General features: G+C 40.9%; 1 protein-coding gene across 4 annotated transcripts in view; it reads left to right on the forward strand.

Annotated features, from left to right (window-relative positions):
• ZNF521 (zinc finger protein 521) overlaps positions 1-16,292 on the forward strand; it is a 281,338-nt gene that overhangs the window by 170,093 nt on the left and 94,953 nt on the right. The gene's annotated exons all lie outside the window — the stretch shown is intronic.

Here is a 16,292-nt window from a genome sequence, read left to right on the forward strand (position 1 = left end):
GTATTGGTGCAATACTTGTGATGTCGTTTCACAGAAAGAGAAACAAGTTGACGTGATCATACATAAACATAAAACATAAAAATGAAATTTTAAAAAAATGTTAACTTTAGAGTTAATTAGTTTCCTGTAATTTCACCGTTTCAGAAAGCATATCTTTTGCTACATAAAATGAAAGCGATGATCCTTTGATACTGTGAGAGTAATGGTATTATACAGAGGATTATCACTGAAGTAAGGAAATAAAGAAGAAATATCGAATTCGATTTAAAAATTGGCTTAATAATATGACAAAATATTTTCACTGTTTGAAGTGGATGTCCTTATGTTAAAGAAATAGGCCTGTAAAATGGCTGATTTATTTCTTAAATTTTCTTTCCTTTTTTCCTTAATGCTATTGCATAACTTCCTTTTATGTTTTTCCCCCACTCCGGTTTATCTCGTTTCCTCCCGCAGCCAATTTTTAATTATCCCCATTCATACTAGTTAGTAAGCATGGATAATCTAAAACACTTTATACAGATGGTATTCATAAAACACCCACATACTGAAGCTACATTTATAGTTCCTCCAGCCCAGACTGAGAAGGACACTAGTAAAGCTTCTTCGAAGATGGTCAGGTAATAAGAAAACCTTTTCCCAGAGTTCACTCCTTAACAGAAAGAGGCCTTGGATGGTTGGCCGCAAAGGAATTTAGCCAGGGATTGGAAGAGGCATGCTTGGGATGGAATGTGTGATGAGGAAGAGGTGTCCAGGTCAGAGGTATTATGCATAGGTCAAATAATGTGTGAAAAGAATCAGGAATTGACTGCATACAGGCCTCCTTGGGGGCTCATCAAGCCAGCACCTACTCTCTGATTAACCTGTGAGTTCCATCAGCCATGTAAATTAGCACAGGCCCACTAGCCCTGGGCCTGGAAGAAATCGAGCTGTGGGAATGTACATATTTTAATAAAAATTGGGTATACATCCCACAGCATCACTCCAGGACTCACTCAGGTTTATCATTCTTGCTGGCATGTAATGCATTATTGCTAAGTTAGTGGCTCTGATAAATTTGGGAAAGAGTGTGGAATATTTTGTGACAAGATTTTTTTGTAAAAACCTGTTTGCATACTTCAGCTACATGGTATAAAAAGCTGTAAGCCGACAGCACAGTGCGGCTTCAGTTCCTTGGGAGTTTTATTCACACAACTTGAACAGGATGTCTGCTTAATAGTGGGGGACTTTCTGTGTAAGAGTGTATTATATTGCATGCAGCATCCTTGAATAAGCTTCGTAGTTCATGTTCAAAAGTTGGTTCTGATGACTGTGTAGCCCAGAAAAGACAGCGGAAACTTGAGGGAAGATTGAGGAGTAAATGGGATACGCTGCTACTAAGAATGGAAATGGAAGTAAAGGAACTCTCTTTCCGATTATGTTTGAAATTTTGTTTAGCATGTCAGCTTCCTACACATTCCCTTTCCTGTCTTATCTACTCTGAAACACATTTAGTCATGTCTATCACTCCAGTACCTGGGTGCTTAGGTACTAAAAAGTGCTTTAAGCGTGCAATTTGAAGACTGATAAATCAGGTCTGTTTAGCTCAGGGGAAAGGAAAGCTAAGTGGGGTTTTAGTAGAAGGGAATAATATTCCTAAAAGGCAGTCAGTTTGATGCCAGTAAGCTTTTTGAAGTAGAAACTAATTTGAAAGCATAGAGGTCATGACTGAAATGGAGGACTGGACCAGACTATCACATTTTAGCAATTCGAAGGGAAGTTTCCTTAAACACAGTAAGTAGATGGAATATAGAATAGCTTGCCAAAGTCAGCAGTGGAAATAGGCTCAGGGAACTAAATGAATTTTTGGAAAGTAGGGACGACTGGGGTAGAGCCACAAGCAGCATTTTAGAAGCTAATCCTAGGAGGCATGACAAATGTATTTGTTGAGTGTCTGTTATAATTTCAGGCCTTAATGGGTATGTGGTTTTCCCCTCAAACTTTAAGTGTTGTAAAGTTTGAGTACACTAAAGGTAGTGTATCTACCTTATCCCTCTCTAAATTTGAATTTTAATAGCAAAAAGCAATTAATAATTTTTCCCATTAAAACAAATAATGCATGCACCCTTCACTTTTACCTGGCCCCCTGCTCCTGGGGGGTGGGGGGAAACTGTAGGCATCGTATGATACAGTGTATGTCAACTTTTGTGCTGCAGTACTTGAGGGAAAATGAAGAATATAACACTACTTATTACAGGGACACAAATTGCAGTTTTTGTTTCATGTGGAAAGTTTAAGGGTGGCAGCTTGACAGTAAATTCCATCAGAATCTACCCAGCCAGCATGCCAACATTGTTCTTCATTCATTTTAGCGTAAGGTTTAATTATTTGCTGATTTTTAATACCAGTCAGTCATCCTTAGCATCATTGAATTAACTCTGAACCCTATATCAGTAAAGAGCCTTATGTTGCCCCATTTTATTATAACAGTGCAATACAAATTAAAATTGCATCTGTTAAGATTATATCATATATTTAGATTTCAGGAGACAGAAACACAGTATTCTCCTGAATATAACGGTTGGAGCCAATAACCTGTAACCAATTGCATACTTTTTCTGTTGCAAAATCTGAACTATAAGGATTACGTTTTGGAAAAGATTATAAATCTGTCACCACTAATCTAATCTTTACAGTGGCTTTGTAACCAGTTAGAGACTGAAGATCATTTCTTCTCTTGCTCTGATTTTAATCATAACACATATTTGATATTTCAAAACTTTCTTTTGTTCCATCAGCACGTGCATTCTAAAGTGTACAACATTAATAAATAGAGGCATAATGAATGCGACTAATTGATTTTGGCAGTCAAAGACTGGCACTCTTTTTATACAATAGGGAATCCATTCAAAGAAGCTTAACTGCTATTGAGAACAAGTCTTCTATGCAGTAATGGTTTCTAATTTGGATTCTGTGTGAGGTGAGCAGAATGCAGTTATTCATAGTAGTTCACTACTCATTACTCTTATTTTTGGTGTTTTGTTTGGTTTGTAATACTCATTTATTGGATTCTCATTTCACTAAATAAAATTTTATGTTTTGGTGTATATATGAATTCTGCTGCACAGTTACGAATGCAATTTTTGTAAGTTGCCCGTTTGTCCAAACTAGAGATGTAGGACATGGACAAGGGGCCATAGCCAATCCCTCTCCCTGTTTTGGATCCAAGCCAGTTATATTTTCCTGCCCTTAACTTTCTAGTACTGGAATCAGACTGTCCCCCCGACAAGTAGCCACTGAAAGCCACTGACTCAGAGACAAAAGAAGTTTATTAATTTGTAAGCACAAATGCCAAAATACAGCTTCTGGTAGATGTTAGTGAAAAATTAATTCCTTAAAACTCCAAGGGAAAAATAGGCCTGCATTGTATAATCAGTCTTACCTTTAAAAATGTGAATGGCCTTCAAAACCAATTTTGCCTCCTTTATAAAATCTCTGAACACTAAATTATATTACATGGCTGTGATTTAATAGTGGACATGAGATCAAATTGGGTGTCACTGAAGCATTAATCAACCAGGTGTCATTACAGGTAGTTAACAACTCATGTGCTAAGCTTTGTCACTCGAAACCGGAGAGAGTGTGAACCAACAGACTCATCACTTACTGTCGTCACAACTGATTTAGAAAAGATAAAGAATGACTGTTGTTAAGGGCTTACAAGGACTAAAATTTATACCAAAAATAACTTTTTGCTGTGCCGTCTGGCACCACTGAAGGGCGAAGATGTTGTGTTTGACTGCAATTAGGAAAAAGCTCTAATGGGAAGTCAGTCATTTCCAGGCACAGTGCAATTGATTTTCCACCAATCAGAATAGGGAATGAGATACTCTAAGTCTATTATTATTAAATTATTTATGAAGTCATATTAAATCTGGTCATTAGTTCTGGCATTTCAGGTTAGTGAAGATTTTCCAACACTGTGATGACAGGAGCTAGAAAGAGTATTTTGTGACTTGAGCAGCAGTTGTCACCTTTGGTTGGGGTGATTAAATGAGATAAGTGAGTTTTTCTTAAAAAAATAAAGACCACTTCTATTAACGTCTTCATCTTAATTAAAGCATTGCTAGTTCTGCTGACTTTGAACTCTTGTGAGCTCTTTGAAACGGGAATATTCCTTATTGGGAAAGAGGATGCCCTAAATCAGTGTTTATTGTATAGTTAATGAAACAGTAAGTAGTGACATATTTTAAGTTTCTTTCATAAAAAGCCCTAATAAGATGCACAATTTATGATTGCAATCTAATTGACACATACACACTGAGGGGATACAGTAAAGATTTATAAGGACTTTATTAGTAGATTGAGATTAACCTTTGGATCTCTTACTCAGTTTTTTAAAACTGCTAACCAGTTACCTTACACACAGCCTGTACCTTGGAAGCAACGTTCAGATAATTGCTTTTCAAGAATCACACAAACTGTAGAGTCTAATTTAATTAAAATATGAGCAGTACCAATTTTACAATCTTAGACGAGTCCTTTGACGTCTCTGGTCCTCCTCGGGTGTCCATATCTATAAAGCAAATGGACTGGACTTAATAATTTTAAACTGTTTTTGTTGCTTTTTTTTTTTTGTCTTCTCTGACATTGTTGGCATTCACCTTATACTTTTATAAAGGGTAGCGCAAGTAAGACAAATCTCAACATGAAAACTGCCTGCTTTGCCCTCAAAACCTATCATTTCATCAATAACTTGAAATTCTGGACCTGTGCTGGATGAGGAGGGCTGGAGTCCTGTTACAAGCTTTACCCTCACCTGCTGTCCACCCTCAGCAAGTCACCTCATCTCTCTGAGACGATTGTTTTACCTGTAAAATGTGGGTTGAAAAGACCAATGCCGGACACTTTCACACAAGTGTCGTGAAGATCATTTAAGACAGTGTGTTAAAGTTACTTAAAAAGTGTAGGGCTTCCCTGGTGGCGCAGTGGTTGAGAGTCCACCTGCCGATGCAGGGGACACGGGTTCGTGCCCCGGTCCGGGAAGATCCCACATGCCGCGGAGCGGCTGGACCCGTGAGCCGTGGCCGCTGAGCCTGTGCGTCCAGAGCCTGTGCTCCACAACGGGAGAGGTCACAACAGTGAGAGGCCCGCGTACAGCAAAAAAAAAAAGTGTAAAGCAATAGGAAAATGGAAGCTGTCAAAAAATGTCTAGGCTACATAGGAACCAGTGAGGCTAGATTTAAGACGGCTTTATGTTACAGGAATAGTTGGACGGTTAAAGGTTAAGATAGTTAAAGACTAAGGCGAAACCACCTCAAGAAAGAAAGCCAAGTACTTAGCCTGTTCGTGGAATAATTACAGTGCCAGGAACATTTAGGAGGCATCATTTTGGAAACTATTACCGGTTACATTTCCTCTTTGTCTCCCTCACACCATATGAAGTCTCTATATGTAAATATGGAGAGATTTTCAAACATACACAGAAACCAGTGGGTGTCGGTCCGAATGGTATAAGCTGTGTAATGAGTCTTACGGTAAACTGCAGCAAATCCGAGGAAGATTAGCACGAATTCTCAGCCTGTGCACACTTGGTGTTGGTGAGTCACACCGATGTGGTCACGGGATGGGGCCTGTGTTGGGGTACCTCGCGTGCCTGGAGGGTATCTCAAAGTAATCGGCGTGGCGCTTCCACCAGGGTCTAAGTGTTGGGCACGTGTTCGTGTTGTATTTAGCAGCGTGGCTCATGCAGTCGAGTAATTTGGGCAGGTTTCAACGATTTCTCTTTCGGAGATAATTTTATAGATATTTAACTCCCTTCCCCCCACCTCCCCCGGATTTAAAATCAAGGTTTTGCTGTTGTCTGTTGTGGACTGCTTTCTGTTGGGAAGTCTGTGCCTCTCCTGCTATGTGTTTGGGACCGGGTGCATACTACACCTTTTCCGTTCCACAGGGATGGGACCAGATGGAAGAATTTGATTATCTAGCAGTAGAGGACCAACTGTTCAGTTGGATACAGAACCGGGAGAAAAGGGTTGAAGAGATCTAAAATGGCTGTCGTATGCGGAGCCAACAGTTTCCGAAGGGAACCAGGCAGGCACTGAGGTGTAGTAATGCAGAATCTCTTCCAAGTACCAGCTGGGGCTTTCAGGAGCCGCTATCCCCACAGCAGACACTCAGCAGGCTCCAAGCAGCTTGACTTTACCATATGTGGAACTTTTTATTCTCCACCTCGCTCCCCAGAGGGATGGGCCACAGGGACACGAGAGGCAGGTGAATTGCTCTTAATGCAGAGCACTAAATCACTGGGTTAACATGAGAAGCCTGGAGAGAGGAAATGGATCTGCAGAAGACTGACTCGGAGTCTCTTAACCTTGGAGCTATTCTGAGCCCCAAAAAAGATGCCGCATAATGTTTCATTAGGCTTTCACCTTGTGCGTGCTCTCCTTGATGCAAGTGACCTTTCCATCCTTGTACATATTTTTTAAATGCTTTTAAAAGCCATTCAATACTTCAGCATGCTAACTGTACATTTTTTATTCACACAGAATCATACCTTTCGAGTAATGAGGGAGCCGAACAGCACTGCAATCTGTGATTTGTGGGAATTTCTTGCTTTCTCTCCGTTCAGACACCCCGGTTTGACAGATGGGGCACAAAGCCACAGAGCAATCCATAACTCCAGTTTGTATCATAAATTTTTAGTCCCTCCTTCTCCACCAAATGCCTGCTTAATGGTAGCTAGAATCCTCATGCAACAATGTTGGCATGAATGGTTAGAATTCAGGACGTTTCTTCTGCTTGGCTTTAGGAAATCAGTTTCACAGTTACAAGACGAGGAAGGGCCCCGATGTTTAAAATTAATAAGCACCCGCCTGTGTCCGAAAATGACCCCAATACAAATTTACTCGATGTGGTCCTTTTTTCAAAAATTTTTAACAGGTAAGTTTTGAAAATGTCTTCCAATTTGATTGGATTTATTTTATTCCTAAAACGCCTCTGTCATTTTGGACTGTGTTACCTTTAGCATTAGTATATCTCCCTGCCCTTAATGATTCAGCCTGTTGTTAGGCTGGAGTACTTAAGTAGAAGAGATCTGTTTTTTGTATTTTTTGAAATTCTGTGAATTTTGGATTAGTCAGGAGACAAGCAGCCCACAGAAAAATGTGGAAAACTGTGGTGAATGTGAATCTCTAAAAAGCAAAGCTGCGTTTAAGACAGAGCTTCTGGGTGAACTGTCATGACACCACATTGATTACCGTTTGGTGACCATTTCCCTCTGAGACGGTAGGTACCCATTCAGGTGAGCCGGGTTACCTACGCTACAGGAAGAGAGCAATTAGCCATCACGTTCTCAAGCCTTAAAGAACATGCGCTGGGCTACGGTCGAATCAGCAGAAAAGCAGCGATGAGAAATATATAAAGTAAAGCGGATTAAAGTTCGTTACTAGTTAGTGATAAGAAGGGAAATGTAAATATTGTTTTCCAATGCTAGTAGCATGTTAGCTGAATAAAAATCACGTGCAGTATTCATTAATCCATCTCTTCAGCAAATCAGTGTACAGACCAAATCAAATAGTGGATCCGTGATCATAAAGTTGCAGATGGAGTTGATTAAACAAATACATGTTCATACTTGAATATAGGGTGCTATCTTGCAGAAGGAAGCGAATTCTATCAGTTATTCAGGTATATGTTTTCTGTAATAATTCGAACTAGCAGAGACCTGAACATTTCTGCCATTATTCGGGGCATTGCCATGCAGAAGCAGCTGTGTTCCTGCATGGGAAAAGTTTTGAACTCTATTTTTGCGTTGAAAGTATATCCGCAGCGAAAATAAGGAAAACTGATATTATATATTCCATGAAGTATACTTCTGTTATCTTTAAAAGCGTGGGTGCATGTGTATCTTTATCTCTTTTTTAAAAATAATGATTTTCAGTATTTTTAATGCCCCAGCATAAAGATCTAGAACAAGAAACGTATCCTATGGTGAAACAAAGACAAAAATCTTATCTAAAAAAATCCAAGTAAGTTCAGCATACACATTGAGACACATTCTATTTATCTAGTGAATTTCAAATTTACTTAACTACTTTGGAATTTCAAGTATCATGATAGGAGTTTGTTTTGTTTATGCATCCCATTTGGGCTATAGTCAAAGGGAAGGGGATAAAGTATACAGCAACAGGTTTGATTTGTAAAAAAATCTCTACTCTCTTTTTTCGAATGAAGACTTTATTTTTTTACAGTAGTTTTGGGTTCACAGCAAAATTTAAGAAGCTACAAAGATTTCCTATATACTTCCTCCCCCCACCCATGCACAGCCTGCCCCATCATCAACAGCCCCAGCAGAGAGGTCCATTTGTTACAGCTGATGAACCTACCGTGACACATCATAGTCCCCCCCAATCCATAGTTTATATTAGAGTTCACTTTTGCTGTTGTACCCTCTGTCTTTTATTCCATTAAAAAGAATGGGAAAAACTTCAGTGTGATGTAACAGCAGAGTTCGCGGGTGGGAAAGTGTGTTAAAAGATTTCTTTGAAATCCATATTTATGAAGTGAAACTTTATAAATGAATGGCACTCTTGTGTCCTAAGTGGGCTAACCTACCATAACACTTTTGGGGGGCAGAGGCTAGAAAGAGGTTGGCGGCTGCCGGAATGTTGGCTGTAGGCTGTTACTGATGATTTAAGCCAATTAAACACACAGAGTGGTTCTTTTGGTGTCGTTTGGCAGAAAACTATGAAGTGGGGTTGCACGGTAAGGAAGAGCCCAGGGTGCACGCAGTTTCTTGTGCACATGTGCTAGAATCGCTGCAACTCATAAATTCCAATTACTTTTAAAAGCTGGCCATGATACATTTGCTCATTAACCATATGGAAAATGGCACTCAGGAATTTTCTACAGTGTATTTTCAAAGAAAGAATCCAATTGCAGACAGACATTCCTCAGTACCGTGTTTATGCAGCTGTACTTGTGATTAAATTACACCAACTCAGGCCCACATGTAGCCACAGAACTTACTAGTTTGAGTACAAAGTACCTTGTAAGAGTATGAGAACCCGCATTGTGATGTGTTCTGGCCTCTTGGCCACTGTATCAAGCGAGCATCAAAAGTCATGCATGTGCTTAGAGGTCTCTGGAGAAGGAGCCATGGGACAGAGCAGGGCCGCTCACACCGTATGAAGAACTTTGACAGTCTACCAGGGGGCACTGTGAGATTGCTGCTGTCAGCAGTTCCAACAGTGCAAACAGTATGAAGAAGCTTCCACAGGGATTGAATTACTGAAGACTTCTGCTCCGTGTTTTTTGGTATAATTGAGAGCACAGAGGGAGCTTGATTTCTCTGTCTTATGATTTGAAGGTGAAGACAAGAGCCTGCAGGGCCCTGTCAGAGTTATGGGCATGCTCAACCCAGACTTCAAAAAAACCTAATTCCCATAAAACTGTGCAAGGCTGAATTGCTTACCTGAATATAAAAGATTTACTTTCACTGAATCATTTAACACACAACCATATTAATTGCATTTTGAAAAAGAAAAGAAGCACAGAATACAGTGCATTGGAAAAAAAAGAAAAAAACCAAAAACATATGAGTGTTAAAAGAGGAGCTTCTGTTTTAATGCACGTTTGAAAGTGAAACGGGTCCATAAAGATGCTTTGACATCCTGGGCCACACACACAAAACCCGAATTGTATCTTTTGGAAAGCAGGACATCAGCGTTCATTGTTATCTCTATGGAAAATGAATGAGTAGCCCTCTTCCATATCCTGGAAGTGTAGCTGCATCCAGGTGTATTGTACTTATACTTTGCTGGCGGATGTAGCTATTATCCCGATCGCACAAAAATAAATAAGAGTAAAACATGCCAGCTGGCCGTCTTATGTCACTTTCAGCATGAATGGTGAACTGAGCGGCCCTCTCCCTGGTGCGGGAGTGGAGGGAGCCTCCCAGGGAGGGGTGGCAATGTGCTCTCCCCTCCTGCCAATAGAACCACTTTTCCCTCCCTTCTTCATGCATCGTCTGACCCACGTGCTTCCCTTGTGTGGGGAGAAGCCAAGCATGACAACTTAGTTTCCCCCGGGAGGGCAAAAATCTCCTGAGATATGCCCCCAAATAAGAGAGCAAAGCATCACCACTCCCGCATACAGTTTAGATTAAACTGATGACGACATATAGGACTGTTTTGATTTTCCTTATTTCTTTCCTTGCAAAAATGTGGTCCAAATGCATGACAAAAATGAAGCCTTCTTGGCATGGTAGCTCGCTGCTCAGACTCGTGTACTGGTGTGGGAGAAAGTGTTTTACAGAGGAGAAGTGTTCTGCACGCACACACTCTTCTCACAGAATGAAAGTGTTCCTGCTTTCACCACCACTTAACCTCCTCTGCCCTGCCCCATCTTGGCTGCCTAGAACATCTTTCGGCATCCTTCCATCTGAAACCAAATTAACCCACTACAGGGACAGCCCTGCAAGGCACAGAAGCTGCGAATGTATTTACCCAGTTAACCAGCATACCTTATTTAACTATTCCTGCTTTAAACTTTCAGGGGGAAAAGAAAATACCACCCTAGAACAAATACCAATTGTTCACTTCACTCTCACATGGCCAGCAAGCAGATCTTTTCCAACTGGGAGTAATATCCTGTTAGCTATGTTTAATTCTTATTTTACCTGGGGGATTGAGAGTACCAAATGATTTCAGCTGTTCAGGCATTACATTTCGGTCTGTCCTCTCCTTCTGCCCCTGTCTTCCTCACATACCCCTCTGGGACCTTCTTACCATTTATAGTAAAAGGACAGCTTTTCCCTGAACGCAAACCAGCAGGCCCTGTTCGGAAAAGGAACCTTCTGAGATGTTGGGAGGGAAAGACACACGCACACACCACTCCACACAAAAGCATTCTGCCTGTGCTTTGGTGGTACCCCCATACCTGCAACATAACCATTCATCCTTCACCAGATCCATTTCTTTTCCTACCTTGCAAAGTACTTTTGAGGGGGGATGTGTGTGTACGTGTAGCTTTTGGTTAGGGGGAGTTTACCTTTGGCCATGAAATGGTCACCGTGTGCGTGGTGTTACCATAGGCGTTCTGTTCCAATTGCATTGTGCCTTAACAACAAAGCCCCCCGTGAAACTCAATAAAATTACCAATTTCACAGTTGATTTTCTTTCTGCTCTGCAGCCCTCATACTCCTGGCCTGTCTCCACACACTGCAGGGGGTGGTGTCGGACCAAACCAATAAAACGGTGCTAAAAAGGAGCTAGATATAAACCAAGCTGCTCTTGACTCTAATTAGTGTGTCTGGCAACTTTTAAATCTTTGAACTATCTTTGTCATAAAAAAAATGCTATCAATTTATTATGAATTGAAAGAACACTGTTATCTGTGTGGTTATCAGATTGCATACTTCTGTGTGATTCAGGTCATAGTTACATTGCCCAGAACGTATGTGGATCCAGTTTATTTCTCATACTACATTGCGTCTTCTCCTCTGATAGTATTGACTCCTGTGCTAACTTCGGTAATTTAAAATCTGTCAAAGCTGTATGACCTAAGGTATATAAACCTGAGATCATTGATTAGAACGCAAGCCTTCTAGATCTAATTCAGCTACTAACTAGCTATGGGATCCTGAATTATAGTCCCTTCTTGTCTCTGTTTCCCCACTAATGAAAGAATAAAATTAAGAAGGGGCAGTTGAGAAAAATAGATACAAGTACTATCTTATTTTAATCTTTAGATTAATAGTTGAAATAAATAATGAATGTATTTTAAGGCTCTGGTGAGTCAGGTCTTAGCATATTAAATCCTGCTGGCCTTGTTAACTACAGACTAAGTATCTGACGTAATGCCCGCTGTAAGATACACTTAAAGAACTGAACCTAAACTATGATGAATATGTGGTCCTGTGATAGAAATATTCCAGTCACAGAGATAACTGACTTTATTTCAATTTCTACCTTTTTTTTTTCCAGGAGCCACATCCAACCCTAAACCCATACCCAAGTTTGCTATGGATTTAATTATTGAAGCATCTTTGTCAATCATCTTCACTGCATTCTTATGTCAGATAACAGACTGTGTGGTCTGATGGCCAAGCCCTATTGGATTTGGTTTACAATCTCTGATATCTTATAGAAAACACTGAAAAATGTATTGGCTGGCAACAAAAGTTTGCTGAACGGATGATTGATTAATGGGCTGAATGAATGAATGAGTAAACTTAGATAGTAAAATCTCCAGTGGTTTTATGTGTTGTGGAAATAGAGATCTAGTGACGTAGAAGTTATTTAGAAACATTGCCTTTCTTTTTTCGTTTGTTTGTTTTTTGGGGTTTTTTTGTCTTTTTGTTTTTTGCGGTACGCGGGCGTCTCACCGTTGTGGCCTCTCCCGTTGTGGAGCACAGGCTCCGGACGCGCAGGCTCAGCGGCCATGGCTCACGGGCGTAGCCGCTCCGCGGCATGTGGGATCCTCTCGAACCGGGGCACGAACTCGTGCCCCCTGCATTGGCAGGCAGACTCTCAACCACTGCACCACCGGGGAAGCCCGAAACATTGCCTTTTGATGATCGTAGAATCGCATTCCCATACATTCTTCTAGTATCATCTGAAATCACACTTTGCTTTCATGTCCTTCAATTTTTATTCTTATCATTATTTTTTATCTTTAGTTTGATTAAAGCTTATTTTTTTGTAGGTCTTCATTTGCAAGAATCTTAGAATGATAGTTATCCTCACATATGAATGTAGGACCTCTGTCCCATACATTGTAACTTCATTGAAGCTATTTGTAACAGTATTTGGTTTCACACTGGAACACAATAATTGTTCTCTTCATGACCACTTATAGAGGAAGGAAAATTGGTTCAGACAAGCTAAAGAATGACCCCAGCAATAGAGTTCCTCTTGGGGAAACATGATTCACGGGGGAGATTTAACTTTACCTCCATTTACTGTCCTGCACCTCTCCTCCCCCTGGGACTGGAAACCCCACAGAAGGCAGCCCCCGTGTGTCCAGAAGCGACTGCTTATCATGTTGTAACCCACCGCCCTTGTTAACGAAGTGGTTGGGGAATTTCAGAAGTCAGCTTGCTTGTCTGTCTTCTCGGGCTGGAAATCAGAACATTAGTAGCAGTGCTCCATTAGTCTGAAAATATTGAACAAATCAGATTCTTTCGGTGCTTAAGCTACTCTCTGTACAGTATTCCACTCTGTCCTGCATTCACCCAGGTTACCAGCATGCAATTTTCAAGTTATTACTTCAGCGTGCAAACTGCACGGGCACCCTTCCATTCATTCAGGAGATTGTGTGATTTTGTAAGATCAGCTCACTCTCTTTGGAAGGGTTTTCAGTAAAATTAAATCCAGTAGTTTTCATCTGTCTTCTCCAAAGCGTCATTTTAGACTGTGAGTAGTGGGAAGTGTTTTCTTTATAATCAGCCCTCACCCGCAGGATTACCCATTTCACCACACACCATGAACCTTGAAACTGGCTGCCAACACCATTCCTCGCCATTGTGTCCATAAATAGGGGCAGTTCCTTTCTCTGGACACCCACACCAGCTGTCACACTCGATTTCTGTGATACTCTCTGTGCATACTTGCCCCATAACTCGAATTGCCTTAGAATGATTTAAAGTCCTTTGTGTGGTTTTTTTTAATGTTTATTGGAGTATAGTTGCATTGCAACGTTGTGTTAGTTTCTGCTGTACAGCAAAGTGAATCAGCTCTACGTATACATATATCCCCTCTTTTTTGGATTACCTTCCCGTTTAGGTCACCACAGAGCACTGAGTAGAGTTCCCTGTGCTATACAGTAGGTTCTCATTAGTTATCTATTTTATACATAGTATCAATAGTGTATATATATCAATCCCAATCTCCCAATCCATCCCACTACTACCCCCATTCCCCCTTGGTATCCATACATTTGTTCTCTACGTCCGTGTCTATATTTCTGCTTGTAAATAAGATCGTCTATACCAATTTTTTTCAGATTCCACGTATATGCGTTAATATACGATATTTTTGCGTTGAAGGGAAAGTGTCCCAAACAACTCTCCCCAAACACCGTGTGTGTGTGTGTGTGTGTATGTGTGTGTGTGTGTGCATGTGTGTGTGTGAAAAATAATTAGCCTGCCTTCGGTGAGGTGAACTGAGAGAAAAGGAGACAAAGAGCATGACGCCCTGGGATACCTCCAGTCTGAGGGTCTCCCGTCACAAGCTTTCATAATGAGTATCCTGCATATGACCATGAGTTATCATGACTGTGACCTGCCTCAGGAGGTCCCATGCCACATCTGTACTAACAACTGCATCTGCTTCAGGGTAACCTTATTAGCTTGCCACAGCTGAGCCAGGGGCCTCAGGAGGTATTAGACTACCTCCCCAGAGAGGCCTGGTACGTCTGCTCTCCCTAAATTCAGTTTGGTGCCCCAAATGTAACATCAGGACCTGCTGAATTTTATTTTGAATTATCTGCTATAGTAACTCTAGCAGAAAACAACACACACACACGCACGCACGCACGCACACACGTACACTCCCCTCAAAAGTGGGAACTTCCCCAAATGCCATTTCTAATTCCCATTATGACATGTGGCTTGTTTGTTTCATTGAAAAGCAATGGAAATAGCAAAAGAATTCTCACCTTGGTTTCTGTTTTTCTCCTCACTGTGGGAATGTACGAAGTGCTGTAAAGAACACGAAACGCGAAGAACACATATGTGTGAACTTACCTATGGAAATTTTCCTCCCAAACCTGACAATGAGAGTAGTAAATTAGGTTCCTGTGAATGGAGTGGTGTCATAAGGAAACCTGTTGATATGTGTGTGTGTGTGTCTGTGTCTGTGTATGTGGGGTGTGCAAGTGTGTCATGTGCAAAAGAACCCAGCTTTTCTAACTAAATTCTTAAATAAGCTCTTCATCACTTGTTTCAAATTAATCAGGAAGCTTGGAACCCAGCAGAATGTATGCCATTCATTCATTCATTTAGGCACCCCTTGGACAGTAAAAGTGACAGAAAAGCATTAATTCACCTGGGAACATATCTAGGTCAACATCCTAAAGGACATTCCCATAGTTCACTGGTGACTACTCATAAAAGGTACTTTCCCCACTCTCCTCGGATGGGTGAAAGCTTACCGAATTTCCTTTTCATGAGTTCTGCATTTAATGTTGCCCTGCCAGCAAAGATGGATAGAATAACACACCACTAAAATAACCCTTTGAGGGCTAACTCAGATTGTGTCTAACAGAATTCCCCTTTGAGCCGAAAGACTGTTCCTGAGGCTGGGTTGTCTGGTGGCCTCTGTACATCCTCATTTCTTCTCTCTGATCCTCCCAGAGTATTTCCTTAAGCATTTCCTGATCTAGTTACAAAATAATAACCCCTTTTCTTTTGCTAATTTTATACTATTTTTCAGCTATCACTTGTAGAATACCTTGCACCGAGATTAGCATTTCACAGGGGTTGTCTCACTTCATCCTCCAGTGTAAGCCGGTTATATTATTATCCTGGCTTTACAGTGAGGAGGCCGAGGAACTTGTTCAAAGGCACATATTGGGTCCTGTGCCCTTCCTGGCAAGTGTGATTCAGTTGACCTTGATACGAAATTTCTACATTGTGTGTGTTGAAGTGGCCCCTACTTTAAGACCTTTTCTTCTTTCTAGTCCCTATCAAGTCTCAGGGTTTCTTTTCTCTCTCCAGTCTTTCCTATGTGGACCAGACGACTCTGAATTTTGCACTGACCCGCTGAATCAATGCAGACCTAACTTGAATACAGCCCCTTGTTATCCACAGGCGTGACAGTAATTCATCTTCAATTTTACAACCCTAAAAAGTCCATTTTAATTCTTTGGCTTCTTTTTTGTTATTCAATATTAATCATTTCTCCTCTGTAGAAAGCAGCCTTCACACATTTCCTCGTTTAGATGATTTCCTCAGCCAGTAATTGAAGGAAACTTAAGTGTGGTAAGGCGGTGATCATTAGATCACGTTGTTCTCTCTCCCCTGCCCTGAGGATATACCTGGATTCTGGTGTTATCCAAACTTTGGGTAGCACAGCAAATAAATGTACTATGAAGGAAATAAAAAGAAAATTGTGGAAGAAACTGTTTGGCTCACTTTGTAGGATACACCCCTCCGGGCCAAGTGAGCATGGCTTAATTGATAGTGATCAGCTTCTCGGTTACCTTTAACCATTTTCTTGTAATGCAGCACCTCACATTTCACTGTAAAGAAGGCTCTTGTGAGCAGCGGTGACCTGGCCAACCACTCTGGACATGCAGAGGTGTGACAGTCG

Source organism: Lagenorhynchus albirostris, chromosome 14, assembly GCF_949774975.1.
Source record: "Lagenorhynchus albirostris chromosome 14, mLagAlb1.1, whole genome shotgun sequence".
Lineage (NCBI taxonomy): Eukaryota > Metazoa > Chordata > Mammalia > Artiodactyla > Delphinidae > Lagenorhynchus > Lagenorhynchus albirostris.